The 22414-nt window shown below is 35.9% G+C and overlaps 1 protein-coding gene across 2 annotated transcripts in view; it reads left to right on the top strand.

Moving 5' to 3' along the window:
* Positions 1-3274: 3274 nt before the first annotated feature.
* The window catches only part of TFPI (tissue factor pathway inhibitor), a 70018-nt gene continuing 50878 nt past the window's right edge, over positions 3275-22414 (top strand). The window contains exon 1 of one of the 2 annotated variants that reach the window (XM_036858585.1): positions 3275-3560. The gene's annotated coding sequence lies outside the window, so the exon portion shown is untranslated. The remainder of the gene's footprint in view (positions 3561-22414) is intronic. The other variant, XM_036858583.1, reaches the window with a different exon arrangement.

The raw sequence follows: 22414 nt of genomic DNA, 5'->3' as shown, positions 1-22414 counted from the left end.
TATTACTTAACAAGAATAAACTTTAATCTGCAACATATTTGAAATTGATTGTTGCTTAATTTTGTTTATACTGCTGCTTAACATCAGTAAATTTCCAGAAAGCACTCCCCCCAAATTACTTCATATCCTACAGTGAAGTGCATAGGGTGAAAAGGAACACAGGACACCAGGGGGACTGAGGGTATGGGGTCCAGGGTTACATAACATAATATATATGTGGTCAATATAACACATCTTTAAGGGAAGAAGGTAAGGGGGTAGGGAGTATATTATTTATCTCTTCCTAAGTTATGCTTGATAACAAACTATCCCCAAATCAACAGGGTTTTTATGAAGAAAGGGTTTTATTTTCAGTGCCCTTTGTGGGTCATCTTTATTGTGATCCAATTTTGAAGAGTAACCTTTATGTGGGACATGCACATCATCTGGCAGGAAAATGAAAAATATAGAATCATAAAACTCATGAACTTCTCATAAAGCTCATAAAAATCTGAAATGTTATTTGAATTGTGTGAGAGTTGGAAAGACAAAATTAACAGAGTATGGTGAGAAATGAAAAGGAGAGTGTTTAGTATTAGGTGGGTACGTGGAACATCCAGATAATGATTAGATGCAAAGAACTTTAAGATACGATGGCACATAGTCAAGTTGGTGGTGAGAAAATCTTTTTATCCAAATAATTTAGACTTAGAGTTGTACACAATAGATAGGCAAACTAGTAACAAAACCTCAAAAAGGAGCTCACGCGAGCCTCAGGGAGAGAAAAGCTGAGTCCACAGAGCCCTTAAGTGACAGCATCAGGTTGTCTTACCTTAACAGTAGTTTACATCAATTTCCCACATTCTTTTCAGCACAAGAATACCCAAGTGTGTGTGAATTACTTGGAAATAAAATGGTAAAAAGTCTTCACTGATGTCAAGTGCAACTTAAATATGAAATCAATGATCTTTGAGAAAATAACTTCAGCTCAGTTGTGGCTCTTTCAAATAGGGTTCTTTACATAGTAAGAAAAAGAGATTTTTTAAATGACCTTAGGGGGAAAAAGGGTTTATTACAAGGGTATATGTTCTTGAGTACTTAGAAAAACTTGAACTAGGCCTGGGAAGGACTGTCACTGTAGAGCTCAGGCATCACTTTCTCATCTCTCATCTCATCTCTCAGTCTTGTTCTTGCTTTCATTCTTTCCCTGTTTCTCTCTCAGAGGTTACACACACTCTTTCATTCATCCCTTTCACCATTCACTCTCAACTAGCTTTCTCCACATAATCATCTGGCGCATACCATTTTGGATGTCAGCACTTCCTCTATCTTGGCTTTTTAGTTAAGAGCCTGGCACTGTATACTTTTATCTATAGCTCTTAGTACAAGTTTCCAAAAAGGAAATCTGATTTGCTGAGCTTACTGCTACCTTAGTAAAGCCTACAGATTGGCCAAAAAATGAATCAATGTCCACTTCAGTCCAAGAACAGGCAACTTTCCTAAACAATCTGAGCAAGAAGGGAACATTGAATGTGCTTGAGTTGCAACAGGTAATAAGGGGTAATAATTATACAGCAAAGTTCTTGAACTAGGCCTGGGGAAGGACTGCTTTTAACTTCATTAGAAACAAAGTTTCAACACACAGCAAAGTTTTGTTGTGGTATGAAATCCAGAACGTGGGTGAGAAAGAAACATAGAAGAGTATTTAAGTATCTGTGCTCTGAAGTCAGACTACATGATTTGAATCAGTGCTCCACAAACTATACCTAACCTTCTTAAACCCATGAAATGGTGAAATGGTCATGCAGAGAGGGCTTTCTTCACAAGCTGGCTGTGAGAATTAAATGAGGTAATTTATGTACCAGACACCTAGGAATTATTCAATAAATAGTAAAAACACACAAGAGGAAAAGTTACCCTGTAATAGGGAAGGACCTTTGTATTCTATTACAAGGTAATCACTAAAGGGATGTTGCCTATAAGCTTAAATTATACATAATGGCCCATCTCTGGGAACCCTGCCTCCCAGGTAATGAGCATTAAATTAAAATACTTTTGTTTAGCTCACCAGAAAACATCCTGACTAGGCCCACCTGTGAATGACTGCAGAGAGGAAGAAATTAACACAGCCTCTCCAGAGGCTGAGGGGAACTAGGAAAGGTTTGACTTTCCTCCCTCCCCTTTAGTATAAAAGAAGCCTGAATTCTAACTCAGGCAAAATGGTTCTATTGGGACAGGAGTCCACCATCTTCTCGGCCTGCCGGCTTTCTGAATAACGTCGCTATTCCTTGCCCCAACAGCCCATCTCTTGATTTATTGGCCTGTCCTGAGGCGAGTAGTATGAGCCTGGACTCAGTAACAACCCCTTACCCAGAGGTCAAAGGAAGGAAGCAAGAAAAGTTGAAGACATGAAGACAATCAGAGATGGAGAAAACAAGAAACTGATGGATTTTCTGATCAAATGACTTCAGCCGTCATGGCAAAGAAGATTCTGCCATCTTACGAAATCTCTAGTGATCTTAGCCTGATATGGCCATAATTCCATTACGGAAATACCAAGGGTTAACTTCAGCGATAGTGACCTAGAGCAGAGCAAAGTGAGTGATGCCTTTAAATATTTACATATCATGTAAAATAATAATTATGATATAAACAACAGCAATAAACATGATAGTTAACATTTATTGAAGGTTTGCTATGTGTGGAGGACTAAGTGCTTTATATGTCTATTTATATGTATATATATTATATGTATTAATCCATTTACTACTTATATCAAACTTAGGAACTTTTATCATTATTTTAGGGAAAAAGAAACTGAGGCACAGAGAGTTTAAATAATTGACCAAAGTTGCAAAGCTAGTAAGTAGCTGAGGCAGGGTTTACAGCCTGACATTCTGCAACAGGCAATACGTTGCATTGCCTCTCTAATCAAAGGGAATTTCAATAGCCCTCAGGTGTTTTTCACAAATATATTGACAACGTGGATGAAATAATTTGAAGAAGAAATAAACTGCAAAAAAAAAAGTTTCACTTTATTAAGTAACTACATGATGACAAATATATAATATTTTAAAAATATATAGCTCTGGGGGAAAACAGTGTTTTTTTTTTTAACTGATTACAAAGAATCCTGAAAAGTAAAAGAGATAGTTATTCAAAAATAGTAATTCTGAAATCTTAGTATAAGCTGATTCCTTTGTCTGTTTCCTTCATAATAGAAAAGGCTTTAGAATAATTTGGCGAAATTAGCCTAAAAAGAGTTGGAGTGACCTAAACAGGAAGCCTGGCTATTCCCAGCTGTGGGTGATCTCTGAGACCGGCTCTGAGGCTTCTCTTTGCTCCAACAGATGGGAGTGACTTTGAGCTGGATAAAAGTCAAATTCTTACCTCGCCCTTTCACTGCTGGCAGGATCAGATTGCAGTTCTTTCATTATTCTTCACTCCCCAGTTTCCTGATCTGTTTAAAAGAAGAAGTAGAAAAGATAAATCCTCTCTTCAATGCCTGGAAGGGAAAACAAAATGACCTCAACTCCGCTTTGAAAAAATCTTTCCAAGAACTTTCTTCAGAGATTTTACTCGTGAGTACTTGGCAATATACTTTCTAGCCCATGAGAAATAACTTTTATTTCTTTTCCTTGGCGGGGGGTGGGGGTGGGGGAACAAGGGTGCTGAGAGGCAAAGACTTGTAGGGGAGGACCATTGTCTGTAACCCTACAATGAAAATCGACCCTTCTCTGTAAACAAACTCATTGCAATGCTAAACTAAATACTCAGCATTTTCCATTTAGTTTTAAGCAAATATATATGCAATATAGGATTATGCTTTTAAGACCATGAACATAAAAAGTCGGTGAGATGTAGCCTTGTTTATAATTTTAATCTTGTAGTGGCAGTTCTTTACTAATTGTGTCTTTAATTGGAATTTTCTGAAGATTTTTTTTTTAACCTTTAAACATTATTTAGTAACATATAAAGAAATATAATAAAGAGACTGTCTGGCAGCCTTATGTTTAAAGAAACTTCTTTCATTGCCATTAATTGATGATATTTAAAATAAGGTATAAACATTAGAATCCTTGTAGTCTAAATATTTCTTGCCAGCATTAACTAATCTCTCTTAAGAAAATACTTTACACGTCTCCAAAAACAAAAGCTCATATTCTAAATATACTAAAATAAGAATAGATAGGATTGCACTATATATAGTACAATTACGTAAATTAAAGCAATAGATTACATACCTATATGATGTACTGTCATATTCTTGTTGCTTATAAAACGATATTAAATTTAGCTTCTGGTAGGAAAGAAAGCACATAGTATAGAAGTACACAACCACAGAACTATAATGAAACAAAAAAAATTAATTATGGAAGCACTCGTTTGTATGAGTATTAATGGAAAAATGAGGGCCAAGAGCAGTGCTGTGCAGAAAAAAAAAGAAAAGATAAGTAACAGCCACACTGTGACTCAGTGCTCTGGAAATTAGTCACAAAATGACTTTGTATAATTGTGATAACATTAAATACAAAGGGCAGAACCCAAGCAGGAAACATACAGCCCAGAGAGTCATATTTTATTGTGTGTAAAAGCGTAATATTTACGTCAGAGGTGAAAAATTGTGTCAATTTTGAGATACTGCAAAGTTTTTTAACCTTTCATAAAACATTTTTAGGATTCTTTTATACTCATCATTCTAGTGCATGATTATTTCAAGACATATAATCTATATTTTATCTAATACTTAAACTGAAGGGTGAATAATCTCTGAAAATGTATTGGAGTATGAAATTTTAATTTGGGGCCTATGGGTTAATAAAATGGTGTAAAATATCCTTAGGGATCAACAGAGTTGGAAAACTATTAATGTAAATACAGATAATTAACACTACAGATGTAAAACTTTAAAATATTTACTTTTAACAATTTGAATGGTTATATTGGGAAGCCAAATTTGTCTTCTTCAGGTAACTGTACAATCTTATTAGAGAGCTTTAATGGCATATATACTACTATTTGGTTCCGTTCTCTATTAGGTATGCTGACTTGTACAAGTTTTGTTTTTTGTTTTTAAAGGTACAGTCTGATATCTTTAAGCATTTGTTTTATCTCCAATGACTAGATGAAAACCTCTTTGGGAAATGTGGTCCTGTTCAAATGGATTATGCTATCACGTAGTGCTTGCTGGTCTGATTGGTTGTCCGTAACTCTAGGCTTCATTTGCTTATTGATTGTACAACTATTTTGCCTAGAATCTTCTACTATAAACAGTATTGCTAAATTTAAAAATAATCTATGAAATAGAAAATTGTTTTTGTATTAAACTATAGTTTTCATAACACTAACTTATTCCCTCCTAAGAATTAATTTCCTGGTCTTAGTTATCTACATCATTCAAATTCAAAACATAATTGGGGGACTTCCCAGGTGGTGCAGTGGTTAAGAATCCGCCTGCCAATGCAGAGGACATGGGTTCCAGCCCTGGTCTGGGAAAATCCCACATGCCGTGGTGCAACTAAGTCTGTGTACCACAACTACTGAGCCTGAGCTCTAGAGCCTGCGAGCCACAACTACTGAGTCTGAGTGCCACAACTACTGAGCCCACACGCCTAGAGCTGGTACTCCACAACAAGAGAACCCACCGCAATGAGAAGCCTGCGTACCGCAACGAAGAATAGCCCCACGCTCACTGCAACTGGAGAGGGCCCACGCGCAGCAACAAAAACCCGACGGAGCCAAGAATAGATAAATAAAGTTATAAAAAAAAAAAACCCATAATTGGACAGATGACTACTAGAGGAAAAAAGCCAAACTGAAAAGGTTTTGTTTATTCCCAGAACACCTAGCAATCTAACCAAATAGTAGATATGCTATAGATTCTTTAGGAATTGTTGGTTTACTACATTCACTGTCACAAACTTTTAATACAGATTTCAACTGAATCAAACATCTCTACTTAATAGAAGAAAAAAAAAGTAAAATAAACATCCTTGCCAAAAAAAAGGGGGGGGGTGTGGGACAGGAGAGACAATATGAAAAGGAAAGGGAAGTACTCAGAACAGGGTTTTCAAAAAAATCTTGTTTATTGGTATAAATTAAATAAGTAGAATAATAATATTGATTAAAATTAGCTAATTATATCAATTTATTTTTGCTATGTAGACACGATCTAAAAATTGTATTACAGTCCAACTCATTTATTCTCAATAAAGGCTGTCTTCAGCCACCCTTTTCTTGTTTACCATCTAAAACATGTAACTCAGGAAATTTAATTTGCAGAGTTGTCTTTTTTAAAACAAAAAATACTTTTTAAAAAAAACTATTTATTTATTTGGCTGCACCAGGTCTTAGTTGTGGCATGCAGGATCTTCATTGTGCCATGCAGGATCTTTAGTTGCAGCATGTAGGATCTAGTTCTCTGACCAGGGATCGAACCCGGGCCCCCTGCGTTGGGAGCACAGAGTCTTACTACCAGGGAATTCCCAAAACAAAAATACTTTTAAATGCATTATATTTTTTTTATAGAAAATGCCAATGATATAATTATTTGATTGTTACCATCTGCATTTGGAGAAATCTGAATTCAAGACATGGAGTGATTATTGAAGTCCTTGTTTCTGGATATTAAATCTCACCAAAATGAAGAAAGGATGCAAGTTATTCCAGAGAGTTCTCTCTATGCTAGACCACCTCTCTTGGGTCTCTGAGATCCTCAGTGACTGCTTTCTTGGTGTGATGTATCATCTCCAGGAGCCCAGTCTTCCCATTACCCTTCTCTCCCTGTCTTCATTTCAAGTGGCAGGTGCTGTGTAGAACCAGAGCCTAGGATTCAGCTACCAATAGGATGAGGGCACCCTAGTCATTTCCACTTTTCTTCTTTTCAAAAGCAATAACAAAAAGCACTGGATGCATGTCAAATCTGCTATGTTCGTCTCTCTCCAGGCCTTCCTTTGTGATTCTATGCTCTTTCTTAGTTGGAACAACCATATTTTAAAATTATTTTAAAAACAAGAGGTCCATGATCCATACTAGGAGTCCCAGTGCTGCAATATTTCTGTCTCACTTGCTCCATCTGATAGACCACAGGTACCTGGGGAGACACAGAATTACTGCAAGGAATTCCTCAATCAAAATGTGATGGTAGCATTTTCTCTAGACTGAATAAATATTACATGTTGTTGATTAGGCTATTTCAACATCAGGAATGTAAAAGTATCTATCAATACATCACTGATATACTGTGGTGGGTTTTTTTTGTTTTTTGTTTTTAATTTGTTTATTTATTTATGGCTGTGTTGAATCTTCGTTTCTGTGTGAGGGCTTTCTCCAGTTGCGGCAAGTGGGGGCCACTCTTCATCGCGGTGCGCGGGGCTCTCACTATCGCGGCCTCTCTTGTTGCGGAGCACAGGCTCCAGACGCGCAGGCTCAGTAGTTGTGGCTCACGGGCCTAGTTGCTCCGCGGCATGTGGGATCTTCCCAGACCGGGGCATGAACCCATGTCCCCTGCATTGGCAGGCAGATTCTCAACCGCTGCGCCACCAGGGAAGCCCCTACTGTTTTTATTACCAAGCATAGAGTGCCATTGACCCCCTTCAACTGTACCACACCCTCAGTGCCACCAACACGCTGCTGCCAACCTCATTCTGTCTCTCCTATTCATGTTTCTTACCAACATCTATCCCATCCTTGAATTCTGTAATAATCCTGTAATCTAAACATCACCTCATTCCTTACTTCGCAAGGCTTAGAAATGGAGTAAATCTCATAAATTGGGTGAGTCTCCAGAATAGTAGTGTTTGTTGCAAAATATTGGTAATATTTTTAAAGTTCTTTTAGGAATAAACTTCAAAGTATCCCAGGAAATGAATCAAAATGATTATATCAAAATATCAAACGCCTACTCACTCTTCTATGTGCAACCAATTTCAAATATACGTGACTATAAAATGAATGAACTTCTGATTCATGCTACATGAATGATTTTGAGAACATTATGCTAAGTGAAATAAGCCAGACACACACAAAAAAACAAATAGTGTATAATTTCACTTACATGGGATATCTACAATAGGCAAATTCATAGAAAAAGAAAGTAGAATAGAGGTTACCAGAGTTTGGAGGAAGGGATGAATGGTGAGTTATTGCTTAATGGATACAAAGTTTCTGTTTGGGGTAATGAAACATTTTGGAAGTAGGTAGTGGTGATGATTGCACAAAAATATAAATGTAATTAATGCCACTGAGTTGTACACTTAAAAATAGTTAAAATTGCAAATTTCATGGTATATATATCTATTTTACCACAATCAAAAATAGTAAATGAAAAAATTAATATTTTTAGTTTTTTTCTGTTTCAATTTACGTAGTTTCTATCATTATATCTTCAAATTTACTTATCTTTTCTTTTATGTCCAATGTGTTTATAATCCCATCTAGTGTATTTTTCATCTCAAATAATGTTGTTTTCATCTCTAGAAACTCAGTTTGAGTCTTTATCTTCTTTCTCTATTTAACACACTCAATATTTTCTCTAGATTCTTGAACATATGAGTGCAGTTAAAATTTTAGTTTAAATTTTAGTTTAAAATTTAGTTAAATTTTAGTTTAAAATTTTAGTTTAGTTTATGAATGCAGTTAAACTTTTAGTTTAATTTTAGTTTAGTTTGTTAATTCTATTTTCTGTGTCATTTCTGTGTCATTTGGCTTCTTCTCATTATGTTATGTTTTACTGTTTTTTGCAGACCTTATAATTTTTATTTGAATGCCTGATATTATGAATCTTACCTTCTTAAGTGCTGAATATGTTGTATTCCTGTAAATAATATTGAGCTCTGTTCTGAGTTGCAGTTTAATTACTTGGAAACAATCTTGTATTTTGTTATCTAACTGTCAAGCTTTGTTAGGCAGAATCAGAGAAATGTTTATTCTATGGTTAATTTTTTTCCCAGTACTGAGAAAAAAACTTTCTGACTACTCTGCTTAATGCACCATGAATGGAGGTTTTTGCAATTTAGGGACAAGAAAATATTCACAGCTTTACGTGTGTTCTAAGTGTTATTCCCTTCTAGCCCTTTAAGGTGGTTCTTTACCCAAACTTGGGTACTTTTCTCTTGTATATGTACTGATCAGTATTAGGCTGAAGACTTGAGGGCCATCTGAAGATTTCTGGATCTCTCCTTCTGTATAGCTCTCTACTCTGTTACACAACCGTGCATACTCTAGATACCCTGGCCTCTGCAGACAATGTGCTTTCTCCTAAACTCAGGGAGACCACTGGGCAATTCCAGAACCTCCTTTTCCTGAATTTGAATGTGGAAACTCCCTTCAGTCAGTGTGCTGGAGCAAATCGGAATGTAGGGCTGAACTCTTGTTTCCCATCCTTATGGGATCACTGCTCTTCACTGACCAATATTTAGTTAGCGGGAAACCATCATTTAATACATTTTGACTATTTTATTTTATTTTTTTTAGTTTACTTATTTATTTGTTTATTTTTGGCTGTGTTGGGTCCTCGTTTCTGCGCGAGGGCCCCCTCTAGTTGCGGTGAGCGGGGGCCACTCTTCATCGCGGTGCGCGGGCCTCTCACTATCGTGGCCTCTCTTGTTGGGAGCACAGGCTCCAGACGCGCAGGCTCAGCAGTTGTGGCTCACGGGCCCAGTTGCTCCGCGGCATGTGGAATCCTCCCAGACCAGGGCTCGAACCCACGTCCCCTGCATTGGCAGGCAGACTCCCAACCACTGCACCACCAGGGAAGCCCGACTATTTTATTTTTTTAAGTTGTTTCAGGTGGAAGGATAAATCCAATGTTAATCCATTGTGGCTGGAAGTAGAAGGGCTATTTTTCTTTAAATTTTTATTTTGTATTGACGTATAGTTTATTTACAATGTTGTGTTAGTTTCAGGTGTACAGCAAAGTGAATCAGTTACACATATACATATATCTATTCTTTTTCAGATTCTTTTCTCATATAGGTTATTATAGATGACTGAGTAGAGTTCCTTGTGCTATACAGTAGGTCCTTGTTAATTATCTATTTTATATATAGTAATGTGTATATGCAATCCCAAACTCCTAATTTATCCCTCCCTACAACCTTTCCCCTTTGGTAACCATAAATTTGTTTTCTAAGTCTGTAAGTCTGTTTCTGTTTTGTAAATAAGTTCATTTGTATCTCTTTTTTAGATTCCACATATAAGTGATATCATATGATATTTGTCTTTCTTTGTCTGACTTAATTCACTTGGTATGTTAATCTCTAGGCCTGTCCATGTTGCTGCAAATGGCATTATTTCATTCTTTTTTTAATGCTGAGCGATATTCCATTATATATGTGTACCACATCTTCTTTATCCATTCATCTGTCGATGGACATTTAGGTTGCTTCCATGTCTTGGCTATTGTAAATAGTACTGCAGTGATCATTAGGGTGCATGCATCTTTTCGAATTATGGTTTTCTCTGAGTATATGCCCAGGAGTGGGATTGCTGGATCATATAGTAGCTCTATTTTTACTTTTCTAAGGAACCTCCATACTGTTCTCCATAGTGGCTGTACCAATTTACATTCCCACCAACAGTGTAGGTTCCCTTTTCTCCACACCCTCTCCAGCATTTATTGTTTGTAGATTTTTTTGATGGCCATGCTGACTGGTGTGAGGTGATACCTCATTGTAGCTTTGATTTGTATTTCTGTAATAATTAGCAATGTTGAGCATTTTTTCATGTGCTTTTTGGCCATCTGCATGTCTTCTTTGGAGAAATGTCTATTTAGATTTTCTGCCCATTTTTTGATTGGGTTATTTGTGTTTTTTTGATATTGAGCTGCATGAGCTGTTTGTATATTTTGGAGATTAATCCCTTCTCAGTCATATCGTTTGCAAATATTTTCTCCCATTCTGTGGGTTATCTTTTTGTTTTGTTTATGGTTTCCTTTGCTGTGCAGTGGAAGGGCTACTTTTTTAAATTATATTTTAATGATATCCTAAAAAACTAAAAATAAACATAAATAGAATGAGAAATTTTAAGGGCATATAAACTGTAATTCATTCATTGGCCTGGATAAGATAAGTACATTTTTTGCCTGCTATATCTCAGCAACTATGTTAGATGAGTAAATATATTTACATGATTGTACAATGAAAAACTTAAATTCACTATTTCTAAAAAATAATTATTTCATTTCAGATAAGCAGTTTGTTTCATTATGATTTTCTGATAATGGTAGTTGTTTGGGCGGCTAATATTTTACTCTCTTCTATTTTAGATGACAAATTCATTCTACAAGCTTAAAACCAATCAAGTTGTCACTTGTTCAATAGGTATTTCCAAAACTCTGAGTGCTGAGTGTTATTTACCTAAAGCCTCCATAGTTTTGCAATGAATTAAAGATTGCCTTTACTGATAGTTTCCTTTCACAGTTTCTCATAATTATCTTTCCTCCCCTGATTCCTGGATACTTCTACATATTGGAAACTGGGAAAGTTCATTGACAGCACAAATTAAAACTTTCTCTTTTTATGAAAGAAGTTTCAGGTGTTTCCTGCTTAATTATATATACCAATTGATATAAACAGATAATCCCAAATGACAAATATTGTAAACAAAAATTATATTTAGCGTTAGAATTTGTTTTTATAATTATGTAAGAGTGTGTACATTATTGAAGTTTCTATGCATCTTATTTGAGTTCTGTGGTTTTAGTCTCCTTTAGCATAGTTATTCAGTCTATGAGGAAAGGAAAACAGGTACACAGTAAAGAAATCATTATGGCATCTACATCCTGGCACTAATGCAGGTTTATAAAAAAATTATGAGATAAGCAATTTACCTTAGAAACACTCAGGCCCTCCTTTCAGTGCTAATAATTTTTTTCAAGTTTCAGATTTCCCAGGATTAACCTCTTTTTGTATGTTTTTCTCTTAAGGAATTGCTGAAGAATGTTCCAGTGGAAGAAAAGTGTTTAACTAGGGAGAATTTAGATTAGCCTCAATTAACATGGCAAAAGAGGGTTGTTGGTTTTTTTTGTTTTTCTATTTGTGGTAAACTCTGGACGAAACTCCTTTAAAGCCATTTGCATTTATTAGTTATATCCCTAAAGAAAGGAGAAGGTTCCTTAGGTACCAATGTTTGCCCTATCACTACTATGTCAACATTGCTCTCCCAACCACCACCTGCATTCCATATTTCCATCTCCTTATTCAGAGGCCAAAGAGATACAAGTGACCATCTATCCTTCCTAATAGGTACTGGAAGCCTCTTCTGAAAAGATATGAGTAAATGGGCATTCATGGATGGTCCTCAAAAACATGTGTGAAAAAATATCTGAGCCATGTATTTGCTCTTTAGAAGGGAATGTATAGTTTTCCTCAGATCTCTCAGGAGCTTACATATCACCATGAAAAATATATCTGAGACATGATTAAATATCCAAGGAAAATAGTATATAGCATTGGGATCAAAAAAGAGTGTCAAGTAATAATATATCCTGAAGAAGGGAAGATAAAGATTTCAAAGGCCGATAAACTTGACATAGGAGGGATAAGGGTGGGGTAGAGATGGATAAGTTATCCTATGTATAAGAAATCTTGGAGAAAAGATCTTTTTTCAGAAGTCTTGGAAGAGATTAAATTATTTTAAGATCTTCAGTTCAATCATTACACTTGAATAAGCAGATTCAATTTTTAATATCTTTAAAGCTGAGCATTAACTATGTGCTTTTTATATATTAGAACTTATGCAGCGTACAAAAAGTGTACAATGTGATCATTTTTTTTTAAATTTATTTTTGGCTACGTTGGGTCTTCGTTGCTGCACACGGGCTTTCTGTAGTTGAGGTGAGTGGAGGCTACTCTTCCTTGCGGTGCATGGGCTTTTCATTGCTGTGGCTTGTCCTGTTGTGGAGCACGGGCTCTAGGCGTGTGGGCTTCAGTAGTTGTGGTGCGCAGGCTCAGTAGTTGTGGCTCGCGGGCTCTAGAGTGCAGGCTCAGTAGTTGTGGCACACGGGCTTAGTTGCTCCATGGCGTGTGGGATCTTCCCAGACCAGGGCTCAAACCTGTGTTCCCTGCACTGGCAGGCAGATTCCCAACCACTGCGCCACCAGGGAAGCCCAATGTGATAAATTTTAATCATTGATAAATTAACCTATTAGGATTTGAAGTAACTTAACACAAATAAAAACTCTGGTCTTCATTCTCAAAAATTACAATCAGAGGAATTAAGTAGGGCATTTAACAAGAACATGCTATCTGATTCCTGATTATGTGTTAGGTAGAATATGAATAGGAGAAAAAGCAATGGCAATTTAGAGAAACTAGCAGATATTTATAAAAATGTAAAATAATGAGCATTCAATGTGAGGAACCAAGAGAAAAAAAGAACTATTTATTGGATGCTATGAGTAAAATAGGAAGTAGCACTAGTTTCCTTTCATTCTCTGAGTCCATAGTTCATTGTTTCATGGGTCTGACATTTTACAGTCTGAATGGAAGTGGCTGAAGATTAACATGTTAATGGTTCCTGGAGGACCATGACTTAGCTGCCTGGGACCTCTGTTCCTTTACAATGATGACTCAGAAAGTTGAACTCAGGATGTCATGGGTGTAGTCACCAACAGCTGCAGTTCCAATCTTAACTAAGCTCAGTTGCTTTTCATTAGAGCACAATCAGAAATTCCCGGGTTTTTTACTTTCGGACTTACTTCACCCGCAGAATTACTCTCACTGAGGAGGGAGAAAATTGATCATTACTGGTTCAACATGTTTACTGTACTTAAGTATAAAAACTTTAGCTAATATTTGGAATCATAACACTGTCATAGTCAGAAACAAAGTTACCTGATTATTCATCTGACACCAGAATGTTATAAATATCTAGCCTCAGGTATATTGAGTATAAATTTTGCTTCTCTTTCCCTCAAGGAAATGACAGTATAGGAATATTTTGTGGGAACTTCCCATACATGCACTAACATTTCCTCTCCTTTTCTCATACTACAACAGATACTATCAAAAGCAGGAAGTTGAGAAGTTTCCAATATATTTCTCTGAGCAGAGACAAAATCTAAGATGGCAACAGACTTTGAGGGGAAATGAGGAAGCAGACTTGACTTTATCTATTGATCTTTAAAATTAAAAAAGGTAAAATAACCTGAATTACATAAGCTATGAATCAAGGTTCTAACTAGAAACCTGTTAGGAAGGTCTCAACTGTCTTTCCAAAATACATATACCTCCTGCCTAAGATGTCATACTCAATATTAATTAATAGATTAATTAGAATTAATAAATTAATTATGTAATCAGGAGATAGATAGATTGATTGATAGACATATAATCAGGGAAGCAATGGTCCTGAAATACCATTTTCTTATCTTACTAAATAATGGGTACCTAGAAGAGCAGATACAAACAGGAGAAAAAATAGACAGAAGCAGCCATAGGTCTTTCTATGTAATTTTCTTTCTAATATGGACAGTAATGATAATAAAGACATCGTTAATATATTCAATTCTTTTCTTTTCTCACACCAAAATTCATTGTATTCCTTTGCTCTTCTTTTTTATTTCCTTCCATTTGGGGCTACTGGCATTAGTAGTTGACCAGAATTATATCCTCAGAAATCTCCATTTTGGTTTAGATATATAATACCAAGTTTTATTTATTTATCTATTTATTTATTTTCCTGCTTAAAGGAAAAAAATGAAAACAGCATACTATGAAGATCTTTGCTGTTAAACTGGATTAGATTAAGACGAGTCCCTGTGATGAGGAAAGGTGAACTCATTCAAAGAAATGAATGCCACCTTCTTTTGACAAAATGTCTTACAAATTTAACTGTAATATCTAGACAAAATAATTCCCCACCTTTTTTCTAAGAGTTTTGGTAGCTATGGGCAACTATATAAGGAAGAATCTTTGGCATTATTTCTTTTATTATGTATTTCTATCTTATTTTACTTTGTTCATTGTATTTTTCTCAGTAAAATATATACACTCTCTTTGGACCTTTCTTACAAATTTCAGAAATATTTTTACATATTTACATTTCCACTATTCTTTCTTTTAATTAATTAATTAATTTATTTATTTTGGCTGCATTGGTCTTCATTGCTGCACGTGGGCTTTCTCTAGTTGCAGCAAGCGGGGGCTACTCTTCATTGTGGTGCGCGGGCTTCTCATTGTAGTGGCTTCTCGTTGCGGATCATGGGCTCTAGGCACGTGAGCTTCAGTAGTTGCAGCACATGGGCTCAGTAGTTGTGGCATACGGGCCCTAGAGTGCGTGGGCTTCAGCAGTTGCAGCACATGGGTTCAGTAGTTGTGGCACATGGGCTCTAGGGCATGTGGGCTTCAGTAGTTGTGGCACACGGGCTCTAGAGTGCAGGCTCAGTAGTTGTGGCACACAGGCTGAGTTCCTCCGTGGCATGTGGGATCTTCCCGGACCAGGGATCGAACCCGTGTCCCCTGCATTGGCAGGCAGATTCTTAACCACTGTGCCACCAGGGAAGTCCCTACATTTCCACTATTCTTAACTTTATAATTATCTCTTTACTCTCCCGCTCTCTCTTATTGCTTCTCAATTTTCCTTCTCCACATCCAGTTCTCTCACTCTTCTCTCTTAGCTAGTAATAAGAATTAGTATTCCCTATTATTATTTAGAGGGAGATTATTTTTCCTCTTAAAAAATATAAACACAAAAGTTTAAAAAAATAATTGGTGAGTTTCTTGACTTACTTTACTTATAGAACTTTAGTCCAAAACAGAGAATAAAAATCCCCTACTTATGTTTTGATGAATTGCTAATTTCTAGAGAATGTAAATAATCTGAAATTCACTTTAGGGGAAAAAAGAAAGAAGAAGATATTTGTGAAAATAGTGGGTCTTTCTTAAGCTTGCAGTTGCCCTTTTTAGGGATGGTCACAATTCCTGTGTTTGAGTTGAAGCTCTGTCAATATGCAAATGTAAGACTTTGGAGAGAAAAAATTAGTTTCAGGGCTTCAGTGTCCTTATTAAAAAACGCAGGATATTCTAGATACTTATCCCTGTAGTTTTTTATATCTCTAGCAGTATATAATTCTATGACCTTGCCCTTCACTTCAGCTTTTTAAAATTTTTTAAATAAACTTAGTTTACATATGTTGTATGCTATTTGGTTGTAACATGAAGATACTCACTTTTTTCTCCCAGCATAGCTATTTCTTTTCTCTGGGATTTTTTTTTTTTTTTAAGTTTTCTTTCTCATAGTATTACAAATGACAAGAAATTAGACCTACACGGTAAACAGCTTTTAACATTTCATTCCTAGAGGAAACTTCCCTGCTTTATAAAATCATACCTAACAACCACTTCATATCCAAAAGAGAGAGAGAGAGTAACAAACTTTTTAATCAGTGAAATTGTCACAGTCTAAAATACAGATAAATGTTGTGATTTGACATATTTACTAACGTTAAAGAATTCCACATTAAGCAGTTCTCCAGAAATATGACTTCCTGTAACAAGAGCCAAATCCAATAGATGTTTCCTGAAGGATTGGCCAATCTTTTAGTAAACATGATTAGAGTGAATAGTCTGCAACTGTTTGGGGAGACTTGTTTTTGTTGTTGTTTTGGTTGTATTTTACTGTGTTCCAATATTAGTTTACTTACCAGGTTCAGAATGTTTTGCTTCATTGTTTCTCATATTTTATCATTAGTCTGGGTGTATTTTTAGAATATAATCTGAAAATCCGACTTTTAATAAAGCAAAACATCAGGCATTATTTTAAGGGCAAAATAATTTTTTTAATATTTATTTATTTATCTGGTTGCACCAGGTCTTAGTAGAGGCAGCCGGGCTCCTCAGTTGCGGCTCGAGGGCTCCTTAGTTGCAGTAGGCAGGCTCCTTAGTTGTAGCTCCCAGGCTCCTTAGTTGTGGCATGTGAACTCTTAGTTGCAGCATGCATGTGGGATTTAGTTCCCTGACCAGGGATCGAATCCAGGCCCCCTGCACTGGGAGCGTGGAGTCTTATCCACTGTGCTACCAGGGAAGTCCCAAAATAATTTTAATGATAAGAAAAGGGGATTCTGACCTGAGCTTTATAGTAATGATATTATTTTCCCATCCCCCAAGCATCCTCCAATCGAAAACGCTGAAAAAGTTGGTTAATAGCCAGTTTGTGAAATAAAAACAGCAAAATAACTGTCAGGTTACATTTGGCTGCTAGAAGGCAAAATCCATAGCATGAGTAGCTTAAATATGAGGCCATTTACTAGTTCACATTATACAAAGTACAGAGGATGCCTCAAGATTTGTTAATTCAACACAAATCTAAGTGCTTTCCATCTTTTTATTTCCATCACTAACAGCAGGTCATCCTTATCTAGGGATAGTTCTCCTCAACATTATAAGATGGTTGCTTCAGTCATAGTCATCACATACAGACAAAACAAGTGGAAGGAAATATGATGTGCCCTTCCCATGTGGCTCCATTTAGAATAAGGACCTTTTCAAAAGTTCCCCAGCCCTGGAAGATAGCATACTTCCTTTCTCATCTCATTGGTCAGAGATTTATGAAATAGAAATATCTAAACCAATATCTGTAAGGGAAATGGAATCACCATGATGAATGTGGATTAATGAAGAGTTTATTATTTATAAATTTATTCCTTAGGTGGGCATAGGCTATCCTTCCCTGAGAACTGGACGTATGAACATATTCAGTTCATCTATCAATGAAAAGTGACAGAGAATTGTTGTTGCATAAGCAAATGAGATGACTGAAACAACCTTACAAAGTTAAAAAGAAAAAAAGACAAAAATATATCCATAATCTCACTGACCTAATTTCCCTTATTAAAGCATATTTTTCTGTATAAACAGCAATTTTTGCTTAGTTGATCTTAAAGTATACATATATTTTTGTATACAGTTTTTAAAATTCATATTACCATGATTAATCCCCTCTTAATCTTCTAGTCATTATCATTACCAATTTAACTTTGTATAATATTACATCTGGTGGATGGATGTACTGCCGTATCTAATAATTGTCAATGTTGCGTACCTACATTGTTTAAAAATGTAATATTATTTCCTATTCTTAAAAAGATTGTACATTTAGTCATTTTCATATTTTTAAATTCCCAAGTGTCATATCAGTACCTTAAAGTATCATCTACGTTTTTTAACAAAGAAAGTACACATTAAGGAAAAACTTTTAGTTGACGATTAAATAATAAGCCACTTATATACTTCCGCTTGCCAACACTACTCAAAGTCCTGCCTTTTTTGTCCTTTGTCTCTGTGCAATTGATAAAACCTAACTCTGAATCCTTCAAAAGTTTAATTTCTGAATCTGGAGGGAAAGGGCACTGAATTTTGAAAGCACAAATTACTATGAATTTATAGTTTGGGATTCCAGCAGCCCATAATCCTTTAAGATTTTCGATACGCCATTTTATTTTACCTAGAGAAAATGGCAAACCCTAACATTTTTAAAAGTCCGTTATTTCTTGACATTTTGAACAGAAAATCTCAGCCTCTTCTTCACATAGAAAATTGAATCACAGCAAGAAAATCTTCAATTTTCATTTTATTTATTTATTTATTTATGGCTGCGTTGGATCTTCATTGCTGCACACGGGCTTTCTCTAGTTGTGGCAAGCACGGGCTACTCTTCATTGCGGGGCACGGGCTTCTCATTGCGGTGGCTTCTCTTGTCGCAGAGCACAGGCTCTAGGCGTGTGGGCTTCCGTAGTTGCAGCATATGGGCTCAGTAGTTGCGGCACATGGGCTGAGTTGCTCCATGGCATGTGGGATCTTCCCGGACCAGGGCTTGAACCCGTGTACCCTGCATTGGCAGGCAGATTCTTAACCACTGCGCCACCAGGGAAGTCTGAAAATCTTCAACTTTCTGCCTACTCTTCAACAGCTCCATCACAAGACACGCATACACACACACACACACACACACACACACACACACACACACACACCTCTGAAAAATGTGTCCTATTTCTCTCCCCACAGAGAAAACCTCATTTCAGTGGAAGTTACTCTTTTCTTCAGGGCAGGGTTAGACCCTCTTTACTTGTGTCCAGGATCTCAGTCTCTATTTATTTTATTTTTATTTTTAGCTTTTGTCTCTTCCTCTCTAGTGGCAGAATCATATTAAACTAAGCCCTCCACAAAAGTTTCCCTCAAACACCCTCTCTTACTTTCCAGCATAGATTTGTAAAATGATATCCTCAATTGCTGTTTTCACAGCCTTTGTTCCAATTCCTTCGTCAGGTCACCAGTTGCTGCCCCCCACCACTGTACCAAATTTTATTTTGCAGTGTGCAAGGGTACTGACAATGCCACTGTCACTAAACCCCATGCATGTTTTTTAAATCTTGTACTTGAACCCTCTGTGCTTTAGACATTGTCAACTTGTGCCAGTTTTATGAACTATTCACTTCCTTAGCATCTATGTCACTACAGCCTCCCAGGTTTCCTTTTGTTTCCCTGTCTATTTCTTAATCTTCTTCTTAGACCTATTTCCCTCATCCTTGTTCTCCACAGTTCACTTATAGGATGTTCCTTCCCCATCTTCACACTCACCTTATAGAGTCACTGTGAGGATTATGTGAATTAATATTTGCACAATCATTCAGAAGAACACCTGCTTCATGTCAAATGCTACGTAAGTACTTGTTAATCAAATCAACCTCAGCACTCCACAGAGTAATTTTCATTTTTATGTTGATTCTCACATTTCTGTCTCTACAGAGATGTCTACCGTGAGCTCCATGTCTACATATTGAGCTTCTTATTTCATGGCTCCAATGAACATCTTACAAATACTTAAAACGCTCCTGCTTTGGATGAAAATATTTATTTAAATCTATTATAGTTAGTAATACATAGTCATAGTAAAATTTTGCCTATGATTCATACTATCTCAATAATACCAAATAGAATGCTTACTTTTTTATTGAGACATATTTGACATATAACATTGTGTGAATTTAAAGTACATGATGTGTAGATTTGATATATTTATACATAACAATATGATTATCACCATAGCATTGGCTAATACCTTTATCACGTCACATAATTATTTCTTTTTTGTGGTGGGAACAATTAAGATCTAGTCTCCTAGCAACTTTGATGTTTATAATACAGTACTGTTGTCTATAATCACTATGGTGTGCATTAGATCTCCACGACTTATTTATCTACTGGCTATAAGTTTGTGCCCTTAAACAACATCTCCCCAATTTCCCCATCCCTCAGTCTCTAGTAACCACCATAGAATGCTTACTTTAGATTTATACAGATATATCACTTAGATGGAAACCAAACTACATTTTTTTCTAAATGGCATCAAACACAAATTAAATAGACAATTTCTGGATGGTTTTATTGTTAACATTTTTTGTATTTTTCTCATTGTAAAGATGGGGAAAATAAAATTTTTGGGTACCTAGAACTGATAAGCTTATTATAGTCCTAAAGTTATATTAAAAGAATATACTATAGATATTTTTGAATGAAAAAATTAAATTGGTATCATAAAATTATAACTAAATTGTTGCAAAATACACATAGAAAAAATTCCTTAGATACATTTACTTTTCTGTTATTGACTTTTTAAAATAAAAAGACATTGACCATTATGTCAATTATGGTGATAATAAAATATATCACATTTTAATTGTATGTCATAAAACAAGATTCATTTAGATGAAATAAACAACACATATAATAAGACCTCAAGGGCACAATTGGAATTCCTTGATAGACTATGGAGTATTATAGAGAACATACAGTCATGAGCTAAGGCAGAGACTAGAATGTAAACAACTAAGATCACCGGGTTGCAGGGGGCTGTTGGTGGTGGGATGAATTGGGAAATTGGGATTGACATGTATACACTAATATGTATAAATACATAACTAATAAGAACCTGCTATATAAAAAATAAATAAAAGAAAAAAGAACAACTAAGATCACCATCGCAGCCTCTCTAGTGAGCTCTTGTTATTTGGCCCTCTCTGGAAGTCTATACCACACCTCTCTCTATAGACCAGCAAATCATCTGACTCTGTATATATGTCTACCCCTTGGCAAGTCAGCAGTGGCCAGATGCTAATGTGACTTCATTATTATCCATTCAGTAGGAGTTTGGAGAGCTGACTTTATGAGTAGAGAATATGGGCAGGTTTTCTTAGAAGTAAGGGTGGAGAAAAGGAAGAAATAATTAGTTGAATACTTATTGTCATCTCTAGTAGAGGATTAAGTTATAATTGAAGTCCATTATGTTCCCTTTCATTCATACAGTTTTAAATAATTTTAGTTTATACATTTGTTTTAAATTTCTCCAGTGACTTTTTACTTTCTTTTTTGCAGAACCCTTAATTCATTGATTTGTTCTATAAACATTTATTGAGCTCCTATTAGATACCAGAAAGAACAGATATAATTGCCGCTTTTAAGGACAGAGAAAACAGATAGTAAGAAAATGTGTTACATAGGGATAAGTGCAGTGATTTAAAAAAAAACATGAAAGGGAATGGAACATAATCATGGAGCTATTTTGTCTCAGTGTTCAAGGCAGGATTCTGAAAAGACTCCATTTAAGCAGAGATTTGATACAGAACCAATATATCCATAGCATTTATGAGATTGAATCAGAGCATGATTCCAGGGGTGGAGAGGTAAGGAAGACCCTGTGAGTAGGGATTTACCACAGAATTTCCTCTCTGCTGCAGTTGGGAGTGTCTCTACATCCTTTTCCATAAGAGTAATCATAACTTCTCATTTTCCTAAAATCTTGCAGCAAATGGTACATACTTAGTTTTCAGGTCCTTAGGATAATTCAATAAACTTTATTATGCAAAATTATGAAAAAAATCCAATCTTAAAATAAAACTTCTCAGTAATTTCATAGCCCAGAAAACTAACTGGCTGAGTAAAAATTATTCTCTAATTTCAAGTTATAAGGACTGACATACAGGGCAGTGCTTTCTGCTCTGGAACACATGATTTGTGATTACAGTTGAGGAATGAAGCAGAGAAGGGATTAGGCAGTGAGGGTCTGTTTTACCTGCCAAGTCTTTCCTTCTTGTTGTGAACTTTAAAAGACACCTTCTTCCTAGATGAGATTATACAGAACAATTTTCTCAGAACACATCCCCTCTTAGTAATTAACAACAAAAACCCAACAAAAGCACATAAATTGAGAGAACTGGATACTAAGCATCCTTATAGTACAGGTGATTCTATATTTCCTATAGGAATGTGGCAGGCCATGGCCAGTCCTGCCTCAGGCTTAATTTTTAAGCAACAAGAAATAGAACATGGTAGTCTGTAACTGTGCAGAAAGAAAAGAATTGGCTTACACATTAAAAAGCAAACTCTAGGGCTGATGTATCTCTTCCCACAGACTAATGACAAAAGGGAAGTGACCC

Source organism: Balaenoptera musculus, chromosome 7 (genome assembly GCF_009873245.2).
Source record: "Balaenoptera musculus isolate JJ_BM4_2016_0621 chromosome 7, mBalMus1.pri.v3, whole genome shotgun sequence".
Classification (NCBI taxonomy): Eukaryota; Metazoa; Chordata; class Mammalia; order Artiodactyla; family Balaenopteridae; genus Balaenoptera; species Balaenoptera musculus.
The sequence above is the reverse complement of the archived record's forward strand: the minus strand, read 5'-3'. Positions and strand labels throughout refer to the sequence as shown.